A 15,936-nucleotide genomic window follows, 5' to 3' on the forward strand; every position below is an offset into this window, starting at 1 on the left:
TACCTCCAACGTGATTACAGTCCATGTCCTTGTGGAATCCACAATCCCAGAGTATGGACAGGACTTAGTGACTTTCTTATGATGATAGAATTCAACAAAAATGTTAGGATTTTACTTTTGAGATACGCTTTTAGAAAATTATGGCCTCCATCCCACTGGCAGTCTCTTCACTGTTGCAAGCTGGCTCACGTTGATGACACCCCCTGCCATGTTGTGGGCTGTGCTGCAGGGAATCTGAGGGAGCAACTTAAGGTAGCCTCTGGCCCATAGGCAGAGGAACTAAAACCATCATTTGAATAGAGGGGAGGAATTGAATCCTACCAAGAGTCCAGGAGATGATCCTGGAAGAACAATTTTTCCAATTAAACCTTGAGACGCCTATGGCCATGGTTGAAACCCAGATGGCAGCCTTGTGAGGGACCCTTAGCCAGAGAGCGAAGTCAAGCAATGCCCAAATCCCTAGCCAAGAGAAATCGTGTAAGAATAAATGTTGGTTGTTTTCAAGTATGAGATTTTAGGATGATTCGTTACATAACAATGGATCCCTAAGGAATGGATAAAGATAAAGAGTTTAAGAGATGCTCAAGAGGAACTTGCACTTTGGTTTGTTCAGAAGTAATCAGTGAGGGACTCTGAGGAAACACTTTAGTGTAGAGCGTCCCATAAACAGACATTCTTTTGCAAAATTTGAATCCTCAGTAAAAAGAAAATGTCACACCAGATAAGGGACCAAAGGTATTATTTTTCTGTGCTTTCAAATGATGTGCTACGAATAAGAATAAGTAAAAATGGGGGCTCCTGGGTGCCTCAGTCAGTTAAGCGTCTGCCTCCGGTTCAGGTCAAGATCCCAGGGTCCTGGGATCGAGCCCCGCATCGGGCTCCCTGCTCAGTGGGGAGCCTGCTTCTCCCTGTCCCCTGCCCCTCCCCCCCACTCTCGCTCTCTCTCTCTGTCAAATGAATAAATAAAATCTTAAAAAAAAGAAAAAGAATAAGTAAAAATGCTTCCTATACCAAGAAAGAAATTTAGCACAAGAGGCAAACGTAATGTAAAGCCAAAATTATCAACCATGCAGGTTGTTGTGGATGTTCTTTGGTACAACCACCATGGACTGTCATTCTTCAGTGTGCTAAAACTTAATAACCACTTCAAAAGGACCAAAGGACCTCTCTACTCCAGATTCTGAACAGACCTTTGAGATAACCAACAAATCTCCAAGGAATGGAAGTAAATGGAAAACTCCAACTGTTCCTTCTTACCTACTAGGTTCCCTATATGTTGTTGTAAATATCAAAGCAAACTCATGTTACTAGTTTTATTAGGTATGTGTAAACATTGGGACCCTCACCTAATATACATTAGGGAGTCAATAAGTGCTTGATGGATTATAATCTAAATCTTGCTTGAACAGATTCACATTTATGTTGTTATTTGAAAACTTGTTAAGAATAACTAGACTACCTATTTCCTCTTTATTGAAGTTCAGTCATCAGAAATCACACTTCTGTCCTTTTACACTGGTATCATGAACCATTATATATTCAGATGGGATGCACTGTATTTTGCTTGTAAATTATGTTTTTTTTCACCCCAGGACTCCTTTGGAACAGAGAACGTATCTTATTTCTATATGCATACCTAAAGCCCCAAAATGGCTTGACTCATAATAGTTTTCAATAAATGTTTGCATAAATGAATGAATAAATGGTTTGAAGATATGTTCCTAAAAGCCAAAATTGAAAGCTATGTCTCTCTTAAATATAATATTTAAGATGCAATTTGATTTGTAACTCAAGGATAAGAATGAATTTCTATGTGCAATTTGAATATAAATACGCTTCTGAACCCTGAATGTTATGGAAATATTGTTCTGGAAACTAACAGCAGCAGTTAAATGCTTCAGAAAATGTTTTCCATCTAAAGCAGACTGCAATAATGTCATTTCCGCCCCCCCCCCGCAAAAGACAGAGCTACATCTATCTGAGAGATGTAAGAAAATAATGCTTAAAATGCTTAAAAACTTAAAGATCAAAAAGAAAGGATGAGGGTGACTGGGTGGCTCAGTCAGTTAAGCATCTGCCTTTGGCTCAGGTGATGATCAAGGGGTCTTATCATGCCCCATATGTCAGGGTCCGTGCTCAGCAGGGAGCCTGCTTCTCCCTCTCCCTCTGCTCTGCCCCCCAACTTGTGTGCGCTCTCTCTCTCTCTCAAATAAATAAATAAAATCTTTAAAAAAAAGGAATGGATGAGTAAAAAACAATTAGGGATAAAACAAAACTAAGAAAAAACTGTGAAACTTGAACGGTTAATTCATTCATCAAAAGGACGATCCAGCAACAACTTCTCCCCATTCTCATTTAGAACATCAATCTCCAACTACTGCTGAAGGAGACATTGGTACCAGAACAGACCAAACTAGGCAATAAGATCATGATGGTCTTCGTCTTTTAGAGGGTCACCATCCAAAAGTAATATCCTTCATCCATGCATTGAACATATATGAAGTGAGCACCTCCTATAAGCAAGGAACTCTGCAGTCATTGAAGATTCACAGATAAATAAAATGAGATGATGTCTTTCCCTCAAGTAGTTCTGGAGACTGATGTGTAAAGAAACCATGGGATTAAAGAGAAGACAACTAACTATGAAGAGTTAACACTGTTCAAGACAAGAAACAAAGATGTAGATCTTTTCATGAAAGTCACATTAGTACCTGTTTTCCTTGAGCTCTGAAAGGGAACGGCAACTGTGGAGAATGGTAAATGATTTCATAAGGAAAGACCACAGAATTCATTAGGATAGAATTGAGGGAAATGAGATTATGAGAACAAACCTTAGTTTTGTTACAAATCACTCAGGTCCAGTAATTGAGCCCTGTGAGGCAGATGCAAGACAACTCTTACCAACTAAAAGTCAGAATGCACAAAAGGGCATCCGAATCATATTTTCCAGATGGAAGAGGAAAGACATTACACACAGTACCTTTGACAAAACAGGAAAAATCTCATGGCAGCAACTATTATCCTAAGTTACAGAAATCAACTGGAGGAAAGCATAATGAACTTAACAGAGAGGAAAAAAGGTCAAAACTAGTTACTTTGGTGAAGAGTTAGACTGCAAATGATAGAAGCAAGCACTACCTCCTCAGAACCCCCAAGAGTTTGAAGAATCAGAGGCATAGGTTACAGTGGAAAGAAGGGCGAGGCAACCGTCCATTAAGAGGTCTCCTGGTTGATGATCAATAGAAACAGCTTTACTCACCTGGGCTGCATCCCCACTGACTAAGCCAGCTGTTCTCAACCAATGGACAAGCCAGGAGGTCTGGCCATAGTAAAAACAGAAACCCAAGCAGGCTTGAATTTATACTTAAATCCTCTAAGAGAGGATTTTCATAGAAAAGTAATGGAGGATGTGCTCCAGAGACGAAGTAAGCCTAGGTAGAAATAACAAGGGATTCAAAAGAAAGAGATTCAAGAAACAGTGAAAGAAAGAATGAAAAAATATAGGAAGATACAATGGAAATGTGAGATCCCACTTAAAAAGAGAGCTTCCGAGTACGCTAAAGGAAAGGCTGCCCAAGATTGGTGGAGGTTAAAGGTATTCAGGAAAAAGATAAACACGGATCACTTATCTACCATCCTGGACCCTAAGGAAAACTGTTGAGAGGTAGTTTTAGGAATTCTTGGGGGTATATGAAAAAAAAAAAGACTTTTCCAGATGATTAAAAAAGAAACGAACAAACCAAAGCAACTGTAAAATCAAATCAATTCTTCAAGAAAAGGAATGTACTAGGGATACATAGCTTAGGATAGAACAGGCTTTAAATCAACATTATAATGAAACCCTCCCTGTGGATTCAACAAAAAGTAAAGATGTGGTTAAAATCTGTCATAATAAAAAGTAACAAGATAACAACTGAACCTGGATGAATAAAAAAAGATAGCAATTCATGCATTCCGTTAAAAAAATATACTTCTAATTAAGAGAATAAATAAGCCACGGTAAATGTATTTGCTTCAGGGGAGGAGGGCAGAGCAGGGGATAAGTAGTAACAGACTTTGGTATCATGTCATAAGCAATTTAGAATAACCAGCCTTTTAAAATGATTGCTAAGTAAAATTGTGACTCAAAGTAGAATAAACAGCATCTTTTACCAAACAGAGAGGGACATAAACCACACTCTTTGGCATGGGCAACCGTCACTGATGACTGGAGACAGCACCTGGATGGGGGGTGGCTTCAGCCAGTAGTGGGGACAAGCCATTGGCCTTGTCCCAGGACACCACCGCCATCTTTAGTTCCTTTCTCCAGTTGATTCCGCACTCTGCGGCCAAAAGAGACTAACCCAGGTCTTGCTTCCTTACACTCTTGCACTGAGGCATTATTTTCCTAGTTTCTCTACACTGTCATGCAGACACTCATCTGGGACATGTAGCTGGAGGTGAATGAGCTGGCCTAACACAGAAAGAATAAGTATACACCGGCCTGCGTCTTGGTTTCAGCCAGCAAAATTCTGACTGCTTGATGGTTGGCTTGTTTTGACGGGAAGGATGGAATGAGGAGAATACAACTGGAGGAGAAACAGGGCTCACTACAAACATAACCTTCTGTATGAAGGACAGAGAACATTCTTAAATAGGCAATGATAAAGTACCGGAAAAGGTGTTTCAAAAGCAATTAATTATCTTTACATCGAAACGAACTTCAGTACTAAGGTGTACGAACGGAAGTTAGTTTCTATATATAGACATGATAATGATAGCTAATATTTATATTGTGCTTATAATGTGTTGGACATTGTCTTAAACAGTTTACTTACATTCACTGAGCTAATCATCACCATCCCATATACAATGTACTGGCTGTTATTATACTCATTTTCAGAGAGATTAGGCATAGAGAGGTTCTAAAACCTACCTGAGGTCACACAGTGGGTGACAGCCAGGATGCTAACCCACTTAAAAAACACTAAACTCTACAGCTAGGAACCCCAAGCAATAGAGACGAGCATTTGATTTTTAAGGGCCAATGGGGCTATGAAATTGCTCCTTTTATCTTCCTTGCATTCTGAGATTTTTGTTTCTTGGTCTTTTTTCTTTGTTTGGGGTGATGGGGAGTCAGATTATTGTTCCCTGGTGCTTTTACGAAGGCCTACTAAAGGTAAAGACACCGGAGTGGCCTACAGAGGTCTATCAGAGAGTTAGCAGCTCAGATGAAAAATGATAAAAAGGGCAATTGCAAACAAAGCCTGTCCATATTGGCTTAAATTAGGTCATTGATTTCAGGGCTCAGCCTTTGCTTTATATAATCTCATCACCGTTTCCATGGATAATAGTGGCCAATTGCCAATATGAGTCTCTAAAGTGAGGGGGCTGGTCAAGCCTGCTCACCCTGGGCAGGAGAAGACTCTGGGAACACTGGCACGAAGGTTGCCCACATTGTCCACAGGCACTGAGGATGAACACGATTCAAAAGAAGTTAGCTTGTCTCCATACTGTATGCATCTGGATGCCACATCACAATACTTAGACAGAAATAGGGATCATACCCTGTAGCCTGGGGGAACCTAGTCTTTCTCAAGGGATAGTTATAACCAAAATTTATTTCTAAATAAATGTGCTCAAATGACAGAGCTGTATAGTATTCATGATTTGAAAAAGAAATTAATGAAATGTTTAATGGTTTAGTATAAACAGACATATTCTGGTGTTGAGAACATAAAAAATTCCTTATCACAAACTACAGCAAAACACGAAAAAGAATCCAATTTCGCTGACAAACAATATATACACAATTCTTGTTAATCTAATGTGAATCGCATGGATAATACCCTCACAGCTACACAACCGAGTAGGCAACACTATATCAAATAATGATAAACCAGGATTTCTGACTCTTGTCACACGTGACATTGAGGTTCAAATTATTCTTTGTTGTGGGAAACTGTGCTACACATTGTGGAATATTTCCCAATATCCCTGACCTTGACCCCCAGGAAGTCAGCAATCGTCAACCACCCTCAGTCCTGCCCAGGGTCTCCTTGAGAGCCAAACTGTCATTGTCATGCCCAAGGCCTGTGATTGACAACCACTGTTGGAGACATAAAGAATTGATCAGCTATTATCTTATCAGGAAACTATTAAATTCTGATTTTAATTTGTATTACTTTTTAAAACACAAACTATTCTCATTCTAGAATAGGATGATCACAGAGACCTTAAGCAGAGTACAGGGAACAGGGTTTAGACAGCACATAGCTCTAAGAAAACCTAAGAGAAGTACCTTCTGACAGGTAATTTTTATCTGCTTCCTTTTCAGTATCAATAATGAGAAGGAATAGCAATACAACTTTGGATTACTGGCCGTTTCTAAAAACTTTGAACGTTGTTCTTCCGAAGTACACAGAACATTGTTGAAACACAAAGCTAAAACACTAAACAGAAGTTGGCATTTCTTTGAGGAATATGGTCTAACCAAATAGAAAGATAGGAAAAAAACGAGCTAAGCATAAACCCAAGCTCAGTATATATGCCTGTTTAGCCAAGAAGACAAGGTTCTAGCTGACTTCTGCTTGTTTTGTCTTTGTGAATGATAGCACAAGTGACTACTTAGCTACAAAGGAAGGATTTTTTTAAATTAAGAATTAAGAATTATTTTTAGAGAGAGACAGAGAGTAAGAACAGGGGGAGAGGCAAAGGGAGAGGGAGAAAATCCTCAAGTGGACTCTGTGCTGAGTCTGTGGAGTCTGACTCGGGACTCGATCCCAGGACCCTGAGATCATGACCTGAGCTGAAATCAAGAGTCGGTTGCTTAAGCAACTGAGCCAGCCAGGCACCCCAGGAAGGACTCCTTTAGAGCAGTTTAGGAATTTTTTTCAAAGAGGGACTTCACGTATTCAACCTATAAAAGTCATCCTTTACTATATTAGTCAGCTTGCACTGATATAACAAACTACCCTACACTGTGAGGCTTCAACAACAGACGTTTATTTCTCAGAGTGCTGGAGCCTGGGAAGTGCAAGTTCAATGTCTCCGTAGATTCAATACCTGGTGAGAACCATTACCCAAGCTTTCAGAAAGCAAATGAGGCAGGAAGAGAGAGAAATCTGGTATCTCTTGCTCTTCTTATAAAGACACTAATCCCATCATGTGTACTCAACTCATGATCTCATCGAAACCTACTCACCTCCCCCAACGCCCCCCACCCCGTACCATCACATTGGAGGTTAGGGCTTCAACCTCTGAATTTTGAAGGACCAAGAACATTCAGTCCCCAGCATGTGGGAAAAATTAGAACTGAGTTATGGAGAGATTTGTTCTAAGAGGAAGGCCTGTCTTTGAGAATACCAAAGCATTATATAAATAACACTGCCTTGATCTAAGACTGAGTAAATATGAAATTATAATCTTTACTTATAATTCAGGTAGTACTTGTAATCACATGACTAGAAAATGTTCGAATAACTCAAAAATTGTTAGGACCTTTCATATTTTCATGATGTGACAATGTAACTTTTCCCAGATGGAAAGACTGGGGCATTAGGGGGATACACACTCACTTCTTTTTTTTTTTTTTTTTTTAAAGATTTTATTTATTTGACAGAGAGACACAGTGAGAGAGGGAATACAAGCAAGGGCAGTGGGAGAGGGAGAAGCAGGCCTCCCGCGGAGCAGGGAGCCCGATGCGGGGCTCGATCCCAGGACCCTGGGGATCATGACCTGGGCCGAAGGCAGACGCTTAACGACTGAGCCACCCAGGCGCCCCCACACTCACTTCTTGTGTATGCTGAAACTGAGCTGGAAACTGAACTTCAAACTTGGACTTCAACCTTGCTTCTCACAATGTGATCTGTGGACTGACAGTAGCAGCATCACCTCGGAGCTCATAAGAAACTCAAAAGCTCAATACGTGACCCAGATATATTTAATCAGAATCTGCATTTTAACAACATAACAAGGTAATAATCACCCTCATTGAAGTCTGAAAAGCACTGCTCTGGAGAATTCAATTTTATCATTTAGGATCATATGGTATAAAACCTTTTGTGATAACCAAGACAAATATTTTTTTCAAAATGGTCTTTTTAGAACTTCGTGGAATATAGGAAAAAATTCTTTAAAGACCTTCTGATATTCCAGGAATAATATATTGTATTGAAAATGTAAGAATAGGAAACAAAATAAATGTAACTAGTTAAACGATGACTAAGCTAATCATTTACTGTAGATGTTTTCAAAGACAGGTATTTCTGATTGAATTAGACCTAGGCCATACTTCAAACTCTAAAAAAACCTACTCTCTGAGCAATTACTGTACCCACGGTGGATACTCCCCATCATTTCTTACTGGTGACATCTTTCGGTTCTTCCACACAAACATATGAAAAGCTACGTTAGCACTAACAAGTAAATAAAAAAGTTATTAAAAACCTAAGATGGCCCCTTTAGCCAAAGAGCAGGATGTGGCTTATTTTGAAGGCTTCCTTTTCTTTTTTTCATCTAATCTTCCTTCCTTCCCCTTTCTTTCTTGCTCTTTTTTGCTTAAGAGTTTAAGACAACAGGTGTTATTCGTTACCCATTGCTGACAAGCCTTTGTGATCCCGGCCACTGAATGCTTTAAAACTCTTGAGACGGGGAGATCCGGGGAACCTTGGCAGAAGTCCTCCCACACCAACACCAGTGGTTGACACTGCTCTTCTTTTAAAATGATAAGTCAAGGCTCAATGCACAAGATTAAAGAACATCAATAAATAGCACACAATTAGTTCAATAAATGAAAAACAATCTCATGTAATTAAAAAGCAATTGTAAAAATCTTTTTAAAAATGAAAGAAAATTGAACTCAGCCACTGAACTGTAGACAAAGACATTTTGGGTACATTGAAAGGGTTCATTTTGCTCAGCAGCTTTTCTATTCCCCTACTCAGACAACAATAATACTGGAACAGGAAATATGTCAAAAAAGGTGGAAGATTAGAAGCTTAAAGCCCATAATCCTTGTGGTGGCAGCCAAAAACATCATTAAGGAGGAACACTCATTTATGTTTCCATTCTCTTCCAAACCTAATCTCATTATTTTTTTCAGGACCCCCGGAAGGAACAACAATTTGCGGTCAATGTTTGAACAGTGTTAGATGACCTGGACCCAATGACCTGACTAGACCCAATGACCTGACTCAGAATGAGATTTCAGGAGTAGGAATTTTTAAAAAGATACTTTTCTCTCCCAAACCTGGAAAAGTCATCCTTTTGCAGAAGAATGCCAGGAACACTAGGGTGTTGCCTCTAGAATTCGCTTTTGGAAACCTCCTGGTGTTCCACAGGGAGGACTGGAGACACTCAGCTGTCAGGGAAAGCTTTTCCCTCAATATCTCAGCTCACAGTATACAGTAACAATCTCTGCAGGCCGATTGCCCTTCCAGCCCTCCAGAAAACATCAGCTCTAAACAAAAAGTCACATCTTTCCCATTTCTGGTCCTCCCCTGCCTTTTTACAGGGCCAAGCAAGAAGAAATTAACAAACCTCAAAGACTTGCCACTCAGATCTGGGCAGCTGATCACCTTCATGAATATTAGACAAAACTAAAGAGCAAGAATGCTAATTTTAGAGTGACATGGGCATAACGTTTTCCCACATCTGTGAAAGCGGATTTCCTCATTTGTTTCTCCGTTATCTATGTATTGCACTTCTTATGGAAACAAAACATCTCTTTCTAGCTTACTCTGGAATCCTGGGGAATCTCTTAGGATCCTTCATAATCTTGCTCATAAGGCCATTATTTACTGAGTTCCGCCTCTATGCCAGGCACTGAACTAGTCACTTAATAGGCTTTACCTAATTTACTTCTTAATGTACTTCTGAAAAATGGGAATAATTTTCCCATTTTTCAGATGAAGGAAGTTGGACTGAAGGAAGTGAAGGTAATTACAAAAAAAACTCCACTAATCAGGTTTTATTTATTTTTTTAAACATTTTATTTATTTATTTGAGAGAGGGAGAGCGCAGGCGAGAGAGCACAAGCAGCGGAAGTGGCAGAGGGAGAAGCAGGTTCCCCGTTGCGCAGGGACTGAACCACCCAGGCACCCCATCTAATCAGGTTTTCCACACCAAATGTGATGGCCTGTAGTCTACCTCCAGCAATAAACAATAAATATTTGTTCCACTGAATAGATTTGAAAAGAAAGGGCTTCACTCACTAGATAATGAGGCGGGTCCTTTGAAGGAAATGCACCACCCAAGAGAAAAAGGAGCTGGTGGTCATATGCCATACCTTTTTCAAAAGCAGTGAACTCTAAGGGCATAATCATTAATAAATTCCAAGATTAATCACCTAAAATTATAATACTGGAAGGAAATGCTGTATAAACAAACCCTAATTTCAAAGAATCAAAAATATCGGACATAAACATCATAAGTGTTTATGACTTGAAGTAAATGAAAGTCCGTTGAGTTGCCCACAATACTGGGAATAAAATGGAAAGGGCGAGAGAATGGAAAGCAAGAAGACAAACAAAGCGGGAACCTAAATACCTTTGTTATGTGGTCCAGCTTTAAATCGATTTAGTGTCTTCAGGGATGGACTAGAAATTATATAGTTCTATGAAAAATATACAAATGAAAAAACCATTTTACCTCTTTTGCAAATACTTTACTTCCCCAGAAACCCAAAGGTAGCATTAAAGCCTTTTTCCCTCAGGCTTCCTAACCTACCAGATAACATTTATGTAGGACTTCTCTCCTATGATGAATTGTATAGTTTCATTTTTTCACCTCCATGAGAGAACAGTTTTAAAGACAGGCACCATATTTATTTATTTATTTATTTATTTATTTATTTTTAAAGATTTTATTTATTTATTTGAGAGAGAGAATGAGATAGAGAGAGCATGAGAGGGGGGAGGGTCAGAGGGAGAGGCAGACTCCTTGCTGAGCAGGGAGCCCGATGCGGGACTCGATCCCGGGACTCCAGGATCATGACCTGAGCCGAAGGCAGTCGCTTAACCAACTGAGCCACCCAGGCGCCCCAGGCACCATATTTATATTTAGCGGTTTTATAATTTAAAGACATTAAAGGAAAGAAAAAAAAACCACAATGGAATTACTTTTGTGATACATTCATCTCAAACAATGTTTTTTAAATCAGATCCTCATTCACCACAAGCACCCTCCTCATATTCAGGCGGAAGTTCTGAACCTGGTCACCATGTTGCCACCTCCAATTACCACCCCAGCACATCAGTGTTCTTTCTTAGATCTTTCCTGTGGGTGGTAGATGAAATTAAACCCATGCTGGCTTGGGGAAACCATGAATCCCGTATTTGTAAATTCTGAAATCATTGCTATTCTGTGCTCAAGGCACTCTGTGATTACTTGAAAATGGAAAATCATTGAAATTGCTGCACCTTTCAAGGAAAAAATAATTTTAAGAATAGATGAACATCCTTACTCGACAAGTAGGTACTAAGAGTTCCTGGTGAGACAGCAAATTAGGATCCCAAGACAAATAAGAAAGGTGAGCTTGTTGGCCTCCTGAATGTCACATCACACAAGCAATTACATAGGTGGATTGACAAATGCCATCACAGAGCACCCAGGGCTCTATAGAGGCTCTGACAAAGGGCAGGAGTTGGGCCAGCAAAGGCTTGCTTGGGGAACAAAGTCTACTCTAGAAAACAAAGGACGTAGATGGAGTTAGTGAGAACGGCACGCATTTGAGGGGGAGAAGATGCACGTGGAGGGGGTGGGAGCTAGCATGGGATGAAAGAAAAGCAGGCATGCAGGCCTGGAGCACGGAGAACACAACCATATCAAAGCTCTTCTGGGTAGCACGGGACGGGCAGGAGAAGATGAGAGATGAAGCAGCTGGGATGACTGGAAGCAGGTGATCAAGACTCTTGAGGAAATACTGAATGGTGCAATGTGCACCCTGAGGGGTGTGGGCAGAAGACCTGTGGCACTGTGAAGACTAACTAAGGAGCCAGCTAGATCTTTGCAGTCTCTCAGAGCAGAGACCATGGGGATTAGGGCAAGGCACTAATACAAGTTAGAGACGGTGGGATGGTTTTGAGCATGGAGGACATGGGTGACACAGACTTTGGATATTGTGAGGGATGTTGAGGGCTTAATAAAAAAGAAATCATCAAGAATTGTTTCCAAACTTCTAGATGGAGTAACTACATGGAGGACGGACCAAGGAAACACAGATTAAGGAGCAGGTGGGGTGGTGACATGGTAAGTTCAATTCACGACATATTAAAATGGAGGTGCTGGTAGAAGATCCAAGCATTGGTATTCCAGCAAGCTGTTCAATATTTGGGTCCAAAGAGTGCGGAGAAAATCAGGGATAAAGACATGGCTTTCATCAACCCAGAGATGGTAACTGCAAATAGTGAAGCAATGAGACTGTCCAGGGAGCATGGGAGGACGCCAGATCCCCAAGGGTCACTTAAATTCAAGAGAGGTAACTGAAAAGGAAGCACAATAAGGAGACAGAGGAGATGCAATGGGGGAGAGAGAGGGAACACCAAGAGTGGGCTTGACACTCCTCTCTTGACTACCTTGAGTCAATATAAAAGCATTTCCAGAAAATGGCCAAGAATAACATGGAATGATTTCCACAGGTCTAGTATGAATTTGCCAGTTGAATTCACTGACTTTGAAACCAGCAGGTTCAGTGTACTAATGGGAGTGGAAGTCACATTAGACTGGATCACAGAGTGGAATAGAGGTGAAGAGACATGTTCCCTAAAAGTAGACCAAGAATAGCACTGGCCTCTTGACACATTTATTCTCCCAAACATGACTGATGACCCATCCGAAAAACTTTCTTCCATGTTGTTCACATCTATTGATTAAAATGCACTGTTGGGGCACCTGGGGGGCTCAGTCGGTTAAGCGTCCTACTCTCGGATTCAGCTCAGGTCAGGATCTCAGGGTCGGGGGGTTGATCCCCATGATCAGAGCAGAGTCAGCTTCCCCTCTTCCTCTGCCCCCAACTCCTGCTTGCTCTCTCAACCCCTCTCTAGAATAAATAAATAAATCTTTAAAAAAACTACAGTGGAAGTTAAAAGTGGAAAATGATCTAAATATTTATTATTTTAAAACATCAATAACTCCATTAATTACTGTATTTTTCTACAACATAATTATATTTTCCCAAACAAAAGCATGTGGTCAGAAGAGCATCTTTTCATGTTTCCAGATACAACTCCTTAATATACACCTTAATGAATGAAAATGGGCCTCCCCTATCTACTCTTCAATGCAATTTGTAGTAATATCACAACAGGGCACAAGACAGAAAGTCAGCCTTCCCTTGAAACAGGAGAAAAAACAAACTTCCCTTCCATTGTAATGAGGGCAAGGAGGCAATCCTGGGTGTGGATTTAAGTAAAAGAATAGGTTTTGAGGCAGGAGGATGAGGGACTTTTCAAACAGTAGGTCCTGAAAAATAGGATCATGATGCAGTGAAATGAGAGGTCAGAAATTTTAAAAACATAGAGAATATCTAAGTAGAAATACTTAAGTGACCCTTTCTTCTTATGAAATCCACAGAATGAGATCTCCTCTGAACAATGTACATGAAATATCACAAAAGGTATTTGTGTTCGTTGAGAAATTGTGACCCATTCTGGAAAACTAAAATTCATGCCAAAAGGTTTTAGAAGAAACCGTAAAAGAAATGCAACATCACTGACCTTTCCGGAGAAAAGTCAAGAATGTGATGGCTATTTTCAGCTTTTTGTATACTAGCAATAATGGTATTATCATGCGATAGAACAGGAGAATAACATGATTACGTCGGATGCAACAGCATCGTTCTTCTGTGCATATCTCAACCATGTCACATAGAAAAAAAAAGTTGTTTATAAATAGAAACACTGATAGAAGCTCAAATCCAATAGGGATCAGCTGGACTAAGAACAGCTCACAGTCACCCAATCTCTGCTCTTCTCTGCACCCCCAAGTAATCCAAAGCCTTCTCCAGAGTGATGATACGGGAATCAGTCAATGACTAAGATGGCGGCCAGGGCAAGGGCACGTGAAACCATCGTCTCAAACGTCATTGAAGTGCCTCTGACTTGGGGAACATGTTGTTCCATTAGAGGCTCTTAACCTATTCTATGATGCAAGCCCCATTCGCAGTCTGCTGAAGCCTCACACTCTGCAAAACAATGTTGTAAAGGCATAAAATAAAATAATAACTGGAATTAAAAACCGAATTTATAATATAGAAAAATGCATGTGTCAGAGTTATCACCTTCCGAAGAAAGATCTAGCACTATTTTTACGACCTAGTAGTGTTACAAATATCCAACGTGGGGGTGACTGCTGGCAACATAAACAGTAGTTTATAGCCTAATGGGAAAGCAAACCTATAAAGAGATAAATCGAATAGATTGAAGAAATATTAAAGTAGCAAATGCACTTGAGGTATCCGATACAGAGGAGGGTCTCTTAGTTTCCAGGTGGAGATGCTATCTGAGCTGAGCCCTTAGGTCATGAAGATTTTATCCTTATCTATAAATTAAGCAAGAAAATTTTCAGTTAAGCAGGGGTAGTCTCTGGATGGCTATGGAAAGAGATTATGCAAAAATGAGGCAAAACCTTGTCAAAAACTTTTTAGTGGAGTTTCAAAAACAAATGATTTTAAACAAAGATAGAAAAAATATATGATAGTAGCAACTTCTTTTGTAAAGTGGCTCAAGGCTCAAGATCTACTTCCCATGCCCTTAGAGCAAGTATCATGTCGAAAAAGCCAGATACCTTTTTATTTTTTTCTTTGCCCATAAAGCAAGAAAAACCAACTATTATCATGTCTCATCGCCAAAGAGGCAAAAAGGGTGAACAAAGGAGTCATAAGACACCAATTAAAAGATTCTCTCACCACATGAATTTTTTATTTAAAAATCAGAAACTAGAATTTAGTCCCATGAAATTTTACCTTGTAAGAGTGCCAACCAAGGTCATAAGCATAAGAACCTATGTAGATCTAAAGGGGATTAATGATCAAAACTGTAATTTGAGAAGTATGAATCCGAGTTTAAGAAAAACCTCCATGCCTTCAAAGAGTACATCGTGCAATTTGTTAATGGCCATGTCAGAGGTGTCTTCCCACACCTGGCATGGAAGGGGAAAGTGATGGTCATCGATGAAGACCAGGTGAAAATATGCACAGAAGGAAATATACCGACACCCCTCCAAGAACTGATCTTTCCCTCAGAAGACGAAGTGTCATCTTGCCCTCCTAACTCAATCACTACTTACATCCAGAAAATAAAAAAAGGAGGCAGAGGGGAAGAGGGGGAAAGAAGAAAGGGAGAAACTGAAAGGGACAGGGAAAAAGACAGAGAAGCAGACAGAAAACAAGAGGAGAGACAGAGAGTGGCGCCTGGGTGGCTCAGTCGTTAAGCGGCTGCCATCGGCTCAGGTCATGATCCAAGGGTCCTGGGATCGAGCCCCACGTCGTTGGGCTCCCTGCTCGGTGGGAAGCCTGTTTCTCCTTCTTCCCCACTTGTGTTCCCTCTCCCGCTGTGTCTCTCTCTGTCAAATAAATAAATAAAATCTTAAAAAAAAAAAGAGGAGAGAGAGAGAAAGAGAGAGAAGGGAGGAAAGCAGGGAGCAAGAGACCATAGAAAACACTTATAAACAATAGATGCTCAGCAAATACTAGCATTTCCTAACAGCACTTCAGCATTTAACACAAGATGGACTAGTTCTGATGCAGGATCTAGTTACAGTGTAGCTGTAAAGTGCTGCCTTGTCTTTGCCCCCTGCTCAAAATAAAGCTGCTACCTTTCTAGCCCTGTCCGCCATGGTGCTTAGCAGCCAGGGATGCATGGTCTCAGACATGTTTACCAAGTAAAACACTGACTTGAGGGGCGCCTGGGTGGCTCAGTCATTAAGCGTCTGCCTTCGGCTCAGGTCATGATCCCAGGG

At 40.4% G+C, this 15,936-nt stretch overlaps 1 protein-coding gene and 1 non-coding gene across 2 annotated transcripts in view; one reads left to right on the plus strand and one right to left on the minus strand.

The window, feature by feature from the left end:
• FRMPD4 (FERM and PDZ domain containing 4) overlaps positions 1-15,936 on the minus strand; it is a 551,128-nt gene that overhangs the window by 260,339 nt on the left and 274,853 nt on the right. The window lies entirely within an intron of this gene.
• LOC115941000 (small nucleolar RNA SNORA63) lies at positions 15,719-15,849 on the plus strand. The gene has a single exon (XR_004075731.1). It is a non-coding gene; the product is annotated as a small nucleolar RNA SNORA63 (small nucleolar RNA).

Source organism: Leptonychotes weddellii, chromosome X, assembly GCF_054177405.1.
Source record: "Leptonychotes weddellii isolate Sample4059 chromosome X, ASM5417740v2, whole genome shotgun sequence".
Classification (NCBI taxonomy): Eukaryota; Metazoa; Chordata; class Mammalia; order Carnivora; family Phocidae; genus Leptonychotes; species Leptonychotes weddellii.